Source organism: Tachysurus vachellii, chromosome 7 (assembly GCF_030014155.1).
Source record: "Tachysurus vachellii isolate PV-2020 chromosome 7, HZAU_Pvac_v1, whole genome shotgun sequence".
NCBI lineage: Eukaryota > Metazoa > Chordata > Actinopteri > Siluriformes > Bagridae > Tachysurus > Tachysurus vachellii.
The window spans coordinates 17535604-17548737 of NC_083466.1; the positions used below are offsets into that span (position 1 = coordinate 17535604).

The 13134-nt window shown below is 39.8% G+C and overlaps 1 long non-coding RNA gene and 2 other non-coding genes across 3 annotated transcripts; 1 reads left to right on the forward strand and 2 right to left on the reverse strand.

Moving 5' to 3' along the window:
- The first annotated feature begins 774 nt into the window (after positions 1 to 774).
- LOC132848725 (uncharacterized) lies at positions 775 to 7647 on the forward strand. The gene is made up of 4 exons (XR_009648759.1): positions 775 to 810; positions 6084 to 6356; positions 7038 to 7116; positions 7205 to 7647. It is a non-coding gene; the product is annotated as an uncharacterized LOC132848725 (long non-coding RNA).
- Positions 7648 to 8042: 395 nt separating this feature from the next.
- On the reverse strand, positions 8043 to 8206 carry LOC132849339 (U1 spliceosomal RNA). Its single transcript, XR_009648882.1, has one exon. It is a non-coding gene; the product is annotated as a U1 spliceosomal RNA (small nuclear RNA).
- Positions 8207 to 9139: 933 nt separating this feature from the next.
- Positions 9140 to 9330, reverse strand: LOC132849336 (U2 spliceosomal RNA). Its single transcript, XR_009648879.1, has one exon. It is a non-coding gene; the product is annotated as a U2 spliceosomal RNA (small nuclear RNA).
- Positions 9331 to 13134: the final 3804 nt, after the last annotated feature.

Genomic DNA, 13134 nt, shown 5'->3' on the forward strand with positions numbered 1-13134 from the left:
CCTGGAAAATGTTCTCTGAAAAAGAGTGGGAACCCTGAAAAGCAATAGTGGTGAGAAAAAATCTCCACAGTATATTTACTTTACAAGGAAACCTCATGAGCTACCTGGTCTTTTGGGGCACCGGCCCATCAGCTTGCATATCAGCTTCCATAGTGAAACCAGCACTGTAACTGAGCTTGTGTGATATAATGATGTTAGTGTATTACCATAGCCATGACATTCAGTGGCAGGTGCAAGTCAGTGAGTATGTTGGTACATACAGATGTTAAATTGACCAAAGCTTTTCTGTTGCTTTAGCAATAAAGGATGGCATTCTGCAATTATAAGATCTGCCTGTATTTGCCAAGGTACTCTGCACAATGCCTTAACCCCAAAAGCAACAGTGTTGGAGAAAAACTCCACGTTATATATACTTAATTTATTCAAAAACCTGGGGAGAGACTTGGCCTTCTATTGAGCACTATAGTTAAACAAGCACATAAACTTGGCTTGTTCAATATAATAATCATGTTTTGACATAGCTACGATATCCTGTGACTTGTGAAAGTCTGTGGGTATGTTGGTACATACAGATGTTAAATTGTCCTAAGCCTTTCTGTTGGGCACCACTCAGAAGCCTACTGCCTTTCTTTTAAAAATAATCACACAAGAAGTCGAGGATTCCACAATTTTTTTCAGACATTTTATCAGCCATTGGTTGCTCTGGTGTTTGACACGTATCCTTCTCTGCAAATAGACTGGCTGTCTTGATGCAAAGAACCCAAAGTATTTGGGAACCTGCTGTGGAGAGGAGATAATAATCTAGCAGAGGTAAAAGCAGTAGTTTTTCTATGATATTCTGCTTATAAATATTTTACATCCTTACATCTGGGGGATAAGGGATAAAAAATTAACTCAAACTTTTAAAGTCACACTGAGCAATGATCAAATGGTAAATATGGTGAGATGCTATTAATTTGTCTCTATTGTGCTATGCTATGTAGCACCATGATCCTGAAGAAACGTCTCATTTCACTGTGTACTGCAACAGCTATATATGGTTGAAATGACAATAAAAGCTTCTTGACTTGAATTGACTTGTGCATAGTTATAGAGTATTAGAGAGATGCTACTAGAAAAAAGGTATTAAAGTATAAACGTAGGCCTCTTAATGTTTAAAATTGGGCTGGGATATGATTTTATAAAATGTTATGATGACAGGAATGTGTATTTATTATTCTTGTATTCAAGTTTATACTAAGTCTTGGGCTGCTGTGTTATCATTGTGTATTCTGATGAAATACCTTTTAAATTGTTCCACAGATCTAATGTAACAGATTAACATTAAAATAGGCCATGCAGATCTGTTGCAAAGAGAGTTATGAAAGAAAGTGATACAAGAATGAGAGAGAGAGAGAGAGAGAGAGAGAGATTCATAAATCCTTTATGAGTCTTAATCCTTTTTAAGTTTCCCCACGTGGTTCTTGGATAGTTTATGGACGACAGCGACACCTGCAGGACGGTCAAAGCTCGTTATTATGTCTCATTTTCTTATGTCAGGGACGTCATATAAGCATCATAATGGGATTTATTAGACGTGTATATTAACACGCTCAAGACATTTGAAATTCAAACATAAATATCGACAATGTATGTATTATTTACAGGCAAATAAAGTTACTGGATATTTATTTTACTTTTTCTCAGAAATGCTTTGACAAATCTAATATTATTCAAGTTGTATTTTGAACTGTGATATTTGCCAGTTTTCTCATATTTGCATAAATCAATGAAGTGTATGGGTTTATTCAGGATTTCTTCAATAAACCTTACACTATATAGTTTGATGTACTTTGCACTGTGACATTTTCAACACTTAAGTGACACTGTAACCGCATGGAATCCTTAAAGTTTAGTGTCTGTTTATTGATAAACAAATGTACTCCAGGTGTTGGATATATTATGTGATAGATTTATTGGAGGGGATAAAAAGCATAAAATGAGGGAGACCCGGAAAAATAACAGCAATGCAGTGTAGCAAGTATCAATAAAAAGTGTTTACATTGTATAAATAGACTGAAATGAAATAAAATAATCTTCATTTATAATTTAAAAATTCACAAACAAATATATTTGCTTTGCAAACTGAAATTTGTGTACAGAAGAATACAGGTCATTTTATTTCTCCACATCAATATAATATATAGTGGGGAATATACACACACCTTAAAAACATTAGTTTGTAGTCCTCCAGCTTTTAAAGAGGTAACGTTTTCATAACTTTCACACACTCTGTGTCTCAGTCCTTTTGTTGGAGACCATTTTTACAGGGCAGGAAGTGTTTCTTTTTTGCATTTTTTATGTCCCTGGGCTGGTTGGGCACAGAGCATACAGAGTGGGAGATTTTGCACTTCTGACACATTCAGCTTACACTTGTATTGTGTGGATCTTGTTAAGATTGCAGTTGTGAAAGTATTGTGTGATGTGCAAGTGGTCTGACTGGCAGGTAACATGGGCACTGCTGAAAAGAGTGATGTGGCTGGACCAAGTCAAGTCAAGAAGCTTTTATTGTCATTTCAACCATATATAGCTGTTGCAGTACATAGTGAAATGAGACAACGTTTCTCCAGGATCAAGGTGCTACATAAAAACAAAGACAGGGCTAAAGACTTGTAAGTAGTCTTAGCCACATAAAGTGCAACTGTGCAACCTGGTGCAAACAGTGCAGGACAAGACAAACAAGACAGACAAAAGACAGTGCAGGACAAAAGACAGTGCAGGACAATGACAGTGCAGACACAAAGTTACAAGACAATACAAAAAGTACAAAAAATGCAGTACACAAAAGACAATAAATAGTAAACAGTCACAGAAACAGCGCCGACCGACCAGTGTTAATACTGTATGTGTTAATATAGTATGTGCGAAATGGCTGAGATATTGTACAATATGTGCAAAAACGGCTGAAATGTTGGGACAGTTTGTGCAAAAAACAGCAGACAAGGTGTGCAAAACAGCATGTAAACAGTTTGCTGGATTGTAAGCAACATGTAAACAGTATGTTGTGTCAGTGTGTGTGTTTTGTGAGGGTCTATGCAGTCCATACAGATGATGTGTGTATGTTGTGCTCAGTGCAGTACATTTCAGTTGTTGAGAAGTCTGATGGCTTGTGGGAAGAAACTGTTACACAGTCTGGTCGTGAGGGCCCGAATGCTTCGGTACCTTTTTCCAGATGGCAGGAGGGTGAAGAGTGTGTGTGTGGGGTCATCCACAATGCTGTTGGCTTTGCGGATGCAGCGTGTGGTGTAAGTGTCTGTGATAGAGGGAAGAGAGACCCCAATGATCTTCTCCGCTGTCCTCACAATCCGCTGCAGGGTCTTGCGATCTGAGATGGTGCAGTTCCCGAACCAGACAGTGATGCAGCTGCTCAGGATGCTCTCAATGGTCCCTCTGTAGAACATGGTCAGGATGGGGGGAGGGAGATGTGCCTTCCTCAGCCTTCGTAGGAAGTAGAGACGCTGCTGGGCTTTCCTGGTGATGGCGCTGGTGTGGAGTGACCAGGTGAGGTTCTCCGCTAGATGAACTCCAAGAAATTTGGTGCTCTTGACGATCTCCACAGATGAGCCGTCGATGTTCAGCGGAGAGTAGTCACTCCGTGCTCTCCTGAAGTCCACAACCATCTCTTTTAGTTTTATCCACATTTAGAGAAAGGTTGTTGGCTCTACACCAGGCAGTTAGTTGTTGCACCTCCTCCCTGTATGCTGACTCGTCGTTCTTGTTGATGAGACCCACCACGGTCGTGTCATCGGCGAACTTGATAATATGATTCGATCTGTGCGTTGCTGCACAGTCGTGAGTCAGCAGAGTGAACAGCAGTGGACTGAGCACGCAGCCTTGAGGAGCTCCAGTGTTCAGTGTGGTGGTGCTGGAGATGCTGTTCCCGATCCGGACTGACTGAGGTCTCCCAGTCAGGAAGTCCAGGATCCAGTTGCAGAGGGAGGTGTTTAGTCCCAGCAGGCTCAGCTTCCCAATCAGGTGCTGAGGGATGATTGTATTGAATGCTGAACTAAAGTCTATGAACAGCATTCGTACATAAGTGTCTTTATTGTCCAGGTGGGTGAGGGCTAAGTGGAGAGCTGTGGCAATGGCATCGTCTGTGGAGCGGTCTGGACGATATGCGAACTGTAGGGGGTCCAGTGAGGGTGGTAGCTGCGTCTTGATGTGCCTCATGACGAGCTTCTCGAAGCACTTCATAACTATGGGTGTGAGTGCAACGGGACGATAGTCATTGAGGCAGAGTGATGTACCTCCTCACAACCAGTGATGTGAGGAGGTACCTGACTGGCAGGCATTATAGGATGAAAGTTACATAGCACTGACATCGAAGTCTTTTCCGCACCAATGATAAATAAACGTCGTCTTACATAAAACCTAAGAATTATAAACATGTTTTTATTCATTTAGTATATGAGAAAATCAGCTGCTCTGTGGAATACATGGCTGTATATTTTGATCAAAGATAATCAAAAAAGAGGTGCTGCTAAAAGAGGAACCATAACACTAGCATGAAGTAAACCAGCTAGAAGAAAGTTTACCTGTCTAATCTACAGAAAATTAAGTGGAGAGCGCAAACACAGTCCCCCACTATCACGCGAGGAGATTATCACATTTGGAGAATTCTACAGTTCTTCAATAGACTACATCGAGTGTAGACAGTTTACACGATATTATTGGTCACCGTAGACACACTGTATTCATTGGTTGAAAGTTTACATCCACCGCCTGACTGTAGACCCATCACACTGCACATATGCAAATCTGCCCTTAGTGAGCATGACCGTGCGGTTAGGTCTGCTCAAATCAGTGTTAGATTTCATTTGTTATACCACTGTTGCAAACTTTGATGTTATATTAGATTAAATTAAGTTGAAACACATTTTACCACTCACCATGTTAAACATTTGATTTATGAGTCTCTGTATTTTCTGTGATTTTCAAGTAACAATCTCATTATGCTAGCTTTATGTGTATATATATATATATATAACACACAACTTTACCATTTAACTGCCTCCTAAGTTTAGTTTCTTTAGGCACAAAATGCAGTACATAATGAATTCACATAAAATTACTAAAAAGCTGCTAAAAAACAGTGTCATTAAAGTGGGCTTTTCACCACCACAGCTTTTTTACTCTGGCTTAAACTGTCATTTAAATTTGGCCTTCGACATGCCTCTTAATTTCTGCATGACATTTAATAATAAAATATTCACCACTGAAGTTCTTTATTACCAGACTAACACTGTGGTTATATGGTCAGCAGACTATAACTGATGTCCCCATTAAAAGGACTGGAACAGAGTATGTGAAACGCTACCTCATTTTTAAACGTGCTGCAAAAAAGACAACTACATTTATTCAAGTCCCATGGATGACTATTTTCTACACAAATACTTCATTTTTCCAAAGTATATGGTCACTCTGCTAATTATCAGACTTGGAAAGTCTATAGTAAGATTCAACATGCTATACAAATAAATGTGACTACCAATCAAATCTGCACATAGAACAAATCAGTGCTACATTTAATTTCATATACCGCAATCTTTTGATATTTGGTTTATTTAGGAGAAATTGCATTTTACCACTTGCCATTTTAAAGGTTTGGTTTACGAGTTTCTGCACAATGTAAGATTTTCTGTTATCAATATCGTTATGTTTGCTTGAAAAACCGTTCGATTTTGCTTTATTATTATTATTTATTATGCTGTTATTGTTCTCATTATTGTTATCATTGTTAGATTATTTTAACATAATTATTATAGTATTGCCGTTATTACTATTACGTTCTGCTTCTTCTTGTTATCTTTTGTTATCATTACTATTAAAACAAACGTGACCTTGCACAAAACTTTATTGTTTGCTTGTTATATTTACTACTTTACCATTCAAATGCCTCCTAAGATTAGTTTCTTTAAGCACACTATACTAATACTAATGAATTTACACAGAATTACATAGCATTTTTTCAGTAAACAGACATTGTTCATAGAGGCCTATAAGAAAAAACAGTCAGCAAGAGTTAATTGTTAATGTATTTGTAGGGTACAACTGAGGATGGCGACTTCAGTCCATGTGGCCAACCCAGATGACCCTGAAAATCGCCAGCAGGCCATACTGGTGGATGCTTAATGGATGCTCCACTGGAGTTGCTTAACCACATGACCGCCCTAAGCATGCAGGGAAGCTCCTTGCGAAAGAGGGGATCCCCACACCGACGCATCAGCAGTATCTGGGGAAAAATGGTCGTGCCATTTGGCCAGTATGAAAATGTACCTTTTCACTGGCTTGTTTCAGTAAAGTATATTATATATATAGTAAGTATATTACATGTAATACCTTTTATAATCTATGCATTTTCACTGCATGCGTAAAAAATGTGTACCTGTTTGTGCAAAACTACAGCTATTAGTGAACATTTGCAAAGTTTGCAATACTCATGATTACAGTCGCAGTTAATGTTGATTGTACTGAATTTATGTCCTGTAAGTGATTGCAGCATACTTGACATGCACAGAGCTGAGGTGACAAACAAAAATGCAGTGATCATGAACCAGTGGGTGAAAAACTACCTCACTGAATTTGCAGAGAGCTTCCCACAAGTTTCCATTCTCCTTGAGGCCAACATAGATGTTTCTACGGCTTTAAGGAGATGTGGGAGCTCTACTATCAGTACTCCACTCTAAAGAACAGGCCAGAGCTATTTACTGATGAGCAGAGGGAGATCATTCAGAAAGCGTACACATCTGTGAGGAGATGGTTACACACACCTCTGACCCACATCATGGGTATGATTAAGAGGTTCAAGAAGTATATTAATCAAAAGGAGCAAGTAAGAGTTACCAAAAGAAAGAAGGGTGGCACAGAACAATGAAAAAAAAATGCTCAACTGCCTAGTGATATTTTACCACATCAATCAAATGTGTTTTAAATGTATTTATTAAAAACTGGGAAATCAATTTTTCATAGTTACAATACATTTATTCTTTCCCCAACAGCAGGCAAGAACTTCCATGCGTGACCCCTCATCATGGCCAGGTGATGCTGCACTGTTAGATGCAGGTCAGTCTGTGGAAGGTAAGTGAGAAAGTGTGTTAATAGAAATCAAGTCCTTTTTAGAAACATTTATTTATTTTACAACATTCCTTGTTCTGTAAATTGGTAGATATGCTCCCAAGAGCCACGGCAGTCAGAGCCAACTGTCAGATCCATGAAGTCCAAGTCCACTGTTCATCCCCGGCAGTCTGAATCACCAGCCACCACGCAGGATCATGTGACCCAAAAAGCTCAATGATGTTCAATGATACTGCAATGCTGTGATTTTTAAGCGTTGCCCCTTCCCCCCAATAAATCTATTTTAATAAATATAATCAACACCTGGAGTATATATTTTTTAAACACAGATACTGTGTAGACTGCAGGTGAAGAATGTCCCTCTGCTGAGCCAAATAAAAGGCAAACCATTATCATGAACACTGCAGCCTTTCACAAAAATGGTCTAGTTCAATGATATCAGATAATGTTGAACGTATTGCAGAAGTTATAAATTTAAAAATAACTTTTGGCACAAGTCCCTTCATAAAGAGATGTGATTAATGTAAATAAATCAGGAAGACAAAGCATTCTCACACAATATAGTGTTGATACTGTATGAAAATACTGTATGTATTTTAAGGATTCCATGCAGTTAGTGTCACTCCTTGACATATGCAAATGAGGCAGTAGCGATCAAATTTTAAACAAGCTTGTGCTGACGAATCCTGGGTAGAGATGACTGTACTTCAATCCAGCCAACTTCAACTGAAAGCAAACTGTGTCCTCTGTTGAGCTTGATGTCAATAGCACTGATATCTGTGAAGGCCTGTACTTCCTGAATCTTGATCTATACCCAGGTCACACCTACAGAACATACACAAGAGATGTACATTGTACAGAGAGCTACAAAACATACACAAGTCCTGCAAACACAACAGAATCGTTTCTAACTTTAGTACAGTGAATATCAGGGGAGAGCGCGAACGCAGTCCCCCACTACCAGAAATTATGCAGTCGAGATTCCCACATTTGGGGAATTCGCAGGGGTCAGCACAGCCGGAGTGCAATGGCTGAGCCTCGCCCTGGGTGAACCACCTTCTTGATCATGGTATCTCCCCTGCCAGGTAAGTATGAATTGCAGCTCCATCAGCTAGTGACTGCACCACCACACACAGCCTTTACCATTAGGGAGAGGAAGCCAGCTTTAATCATTACACAAACGTGCACCACTAAAACACCACAGTCTACACATGCTGCAAAAAGAACACTACATTTATTCCATCTAAAGCCGAATGTTGACCAATATTGTCTAAGCAAGCAGACAGTACGATACTTCCCATGATGCACTGCGGCTGAATATGGAACGAGATCCACAGTGTTCAGGAAAATGCGTTTATAAATCAATACATCTGCACTTTACACTAAAAAGAGTCGGTACAAAACAACTGACAACACTGTACTGTAATCAGTAGGAGACAAGAACAGTGAGTTTTATTAAGATAGTGTTAAAGCCCCGATACAGTTACCTCCCCCCTCCCCCCCGGTTTGAGGGTTAGGAGGAGAGTTAGATCGAAGATGTAAACAACATCAACATCCGATAACGTTTATTTATTGCACATTAATAAAGAATAATGTGTGAAATCTTTGCACTTGTAATTCCAGGTGACTATAATCAGAATATTTGAACAAAGATTGTTAAACAAGCACAAACAAGAGAGAACGTTTCTGTGTCCGACCGCTAATATGAACCCGGACACAATATTCCCGATAAACAGTTCCGGATAAATAGTTCCGTGTGCCACAAGTTGGATGTCCGCCTTAGAGAGAAATTGTGATTATAAGCGTGTAAAACGCGCGACTTTAAAGAACAGAGTAAGTTGTATAAAATCACACCGACTTTAAATAAACCCCCTTAAATCCCCCTTTTCTGTGGTGAAGTGTGAATATAGAGAGATGACATAAAGCCCTGAAATAAAGAGAAACAGAAATAATCCAGACACAGAAACACAAGTGTTGTATTAGCGCTAGACTAATGTAGCGTTATAACGTTTCTTTAACAGTACAGAGGGGGTGCACCGTTCCCGGAGGTACTGCAATACCGGGTCGATGCGTGGAGTGGACGGAGCAAGCCCCTATTCCATCTCCCTGTTCCAAAAATCAATTTAATATATGGTCCCCGGGTAGGGGACGTATCAGATATTAAACTGATAAGAACAGATACTACACTTGATCTTAGCCAAAAGGCCGAGAAGCGATACCTACAACTACACACAAGAAACGGTGTCATTCTACACAAGTGGAAACACGAGGACGGTAAATACCGTTTTCTCTTCATATCCGCGAATAACATCATTCAATACATGGCTAACATTTTGTTCATGTTAAAATCAGCAGAGGAAAATGTCTATGTAAGTAATCCTTAACACCTAAACACAAAGGAAACGATAATGAATTCAAAAAGCGACCAATCAGAGACGAGAATACAAACTCCTCCACACTACAAGATCACACTGGGTTAGAAAGTAGTTTTCAAAATAAAAACCAACAAACTGCTTTAAAATCATTCAGTTGTAACAACAAACATGGAAAACCAAATGTGGGGAATTTAAAGAGATGTTACAAATGTACCTGAATTATATAACAGTGCCTCTCAGTGGTCAAATGTGGTATTGCAGAAGAAGAAAAACGGCGTTAATTAATAACCTACTATATTCGGAGTTAAACTTTTTATACACGAGGCTTTCTCGGTGAAAACAAGATTAATTATGGCCAATAAATATAACACAGGCAACCTAAACACAATAAGAAGTCAGAATCACCAAACTGCATGTGAATTTCACCATAAACCGATTTATAGCAATTACATAAAAAAACTTTACTATTTGTGGTGCAAAGGATGAAAACATTTACCAATAAAATCACTGTAACGCCACTAAAACACGAACAACGTTGTCAGCAGTCCTAAATGTAGTAAAAAGGAAAGTAAGGTGGTCTTTATAAATGCGCCACTAGGCCTCCATTTTCACACAGCACTTTAGAGGCCTGTTTAATTATATACAGCTCTGACTACCTTCATTACATTTACTCTGGACATACAGTGTTTCACAACATTTAACACATTAAGAAGATACTTATGTCTCCAAAATAAATAAATAAATCACCTTTTGTGAAACTTACACAATGTCACGAATCGCCAAAAATCCAAAACCATCTGATGGTAAAATTATAAATAAGAAAAACATTTCCAATCATAAAAACAAAAGTGTTTTACGGTTTCTCACTCTTACCGTTTACACGTATAAAGAAAAGAGCTTTAATTACTCTACTTATTAGTCCTGCTAAGCGAATTTTAGACAGAATGTAAGTCGTTCGCTGAAAATTGTAATCACCTGCTGCTACTGAACAATCAGCTCCACCTCAGCGCCCCCTAGGGGTCTAATTCAAAACAACGGGACGAAAAGTAAAGGCCTCATGATGACATGTCCATACTGTCTTTAAAATGACTGCAATAAATTAATACACAGGCTCAAAACCCGGTCTTGGTGTTCACACTGTCCTACGGATTTGGTAGTGAACTGTACTTATATAATTAGGTAAATTATACACTATAATGTACAGGGCAGGCTGTAGTCCAGGGCCAAGGTTGGCAACCTGGTGGTTAATAAAGTAGTTCCTTGTTTTATTTCAGTCTCTCTGTCCCCCTCCATCATATTCTGTGCCTGTTGGTCACAATGAATGAGGCATGGCCACCCCTTAAATCTTAATTCAAATCTTAAATCTTAAATCTTAATCTCAATTAAATACGAACAATTTGCATTTGAATATTGTTAAATATACAGACTTTAGCTCTCCAGCTCTTACTCTTTCTATTGGTTTTATATTAATTGTACACCTTTCATATTAAACAATAGATTCCTAATATTTTTGTAAATCTAGTTAAGTCAGGTCTTCAAGTCAAATCTTCCACATGTACAGTACATACATACAGAGAATTGAAATTACGTTACTTTCAGACCCAATGTGCATTCAGATAACACTAATAGTAGCGCCTAAAAGTCTATATAAAATATAAAATACAACTATACAAATAAGGGCATGTAGAAGAATAATTAAAAAAATAAAAATGAAATAAGGGGGTTTCCTCCGGGTACTCCGGTTTCCTCCCCCGGTCCAAAGACATGCATGGTAGGTTGATTGGCATCTCTGGAAAATTGTCCCTAGTGTGTGATTGCGTGAGTGAATGAGAGCGTGTGTGTGTGCCCTGTGATGGGTTGGCACTCCGTCCAGGGTGTATCCTGCCTTGATGCCCGATGACGCCTGAGATAGGCACAGGCTCCCCGTGACCCGAGGTAGTTCGGATAAGCGGTAGAAGATGAATGAATGAATGAAAATGAAATAAAGCAGTGCAAGGCACATGGCAGATAAAGTGCAAACCAGTTAAGTGAACAAATAGTGCAGAAAAAAAAGACTGTAGTGCAAAAAAACATATTCAGTCTGATTTGAGTGAACAAGGGCTCAAAGAGCAGTTTTTTTATTTAACCTGACTGAAGAGGAAGCAGGATGATGTCAGTTCTATTCTGAATGAGGTAGTGAGCAGACCAATGCTGCACAGAGTGACTGGTGCATGTCATTGTATGTAAGTGGGAGTGGAAAGACCTGGGGATGTGGGATCTGGGGGGTGGGGTTGGGGGCTCATATTTCTGTGGTGCCTGGGGCAGAAAAGGGAAGGGAGGGCAAGTTCGGGAGCAAGTTCAGCTTCCTGACAGCCTGATGAATGAAGCTGTCCTTCAATCTGTTGGTTCTGGCCTGGAGACTCCACATGGCAGCAGAATGATGGCAGCAGAATGAAGAAGCTATGTGACGGGTGGGTGGGATCACCTGCAATGCAGAGGGCTTTGCGGGTGAGACGGGTTCCGTAAATGTCCTGGAGGGAGGGGAGAGAGACACCAATGATCTTCTCAGCTGCTCTCACTATGCGTTGTAGCGTCTTCCGGCAGCTCCACACAGTGATGCAGCTCGTTAGAATGCTCTTGATGGTGCCTCTGTAGAAGGTGTACATGATGGGGGCGTAGCTCTGGCTCTTCTCAGTTTGCAGAGGAAGTAGAGACGCTGCTGGGGAAGTCGTGGCCTAATGGTTAGAGAGTCTGACTCCTAACCCTAAGGTTATGGGTTCGAGTCTCGGGCCGGCCACGACTGAGGTGCCCTTGAGCCCCCCAACTGCTCCCCGGGCGCAGCAGCATAAATGGCTGCCCACTGCTCTGGGTGTGTGTTCACGGTGTGTGTGTTCACTGCTGTGTGTGTGCACTTGGGATGGGTTAAATGCAGAGAACAAATTCTGAGTATGGGTCACCGTACTTAGCTGTATGTCACGTCACTTTCACTTTCACTGCTGTGATTTCTTGGCCAGTGCTGCTGTGTTTTCAGTCCAGGAGAGGTCGTCTGTGATGTGCACACCCAGGAACTCGGTGCTGCTCACTCTCTCCACAATCGCACCGTTGATCAGAGGAGCATGGTTGGTCAAAGGAGCATGCTGAGTGTGCGCTCTCCTGAAGTCAACAACAATCTGTTTGTTTTCTCCACATTCAGAGACAGATTGTTGTCACTGCACCACCCAGCCAGGCGTCTCACCTCGCTCCTGTAGTTTGTCTCATTTTTGTTGCTAATGAGACCCACCACAGTCGTGTCATCCGCAAACTTAAAGTATAAATATCCTTTCAGTTACACACATTACTCATTATTAACAAATTAAAATAGCATCAAAGGCAGCCTCCCGCTGTACCATGTGAATCTGTAACAAAATTAAATAAAAATACTAGCTCCAGTAGTCATATAATTATAAACACAACGTGACTAGAATAGATTATTTACAGTTTTTAAATAATAAAGTAATTACAGTTAATTAGCTAGCATTTGGTTCTTGAAAATAAGGGAAGTTGCAAACATAATGTTTAAGGCCTAAACTGTGAGTTTAATGAAGATAATTTTTCTTTCCTCATTTTATAAAAATAGTAGCCATTTGAAGCTGGGGTCCAATGTTCATGCTAGCAAAGAAATGGAAAA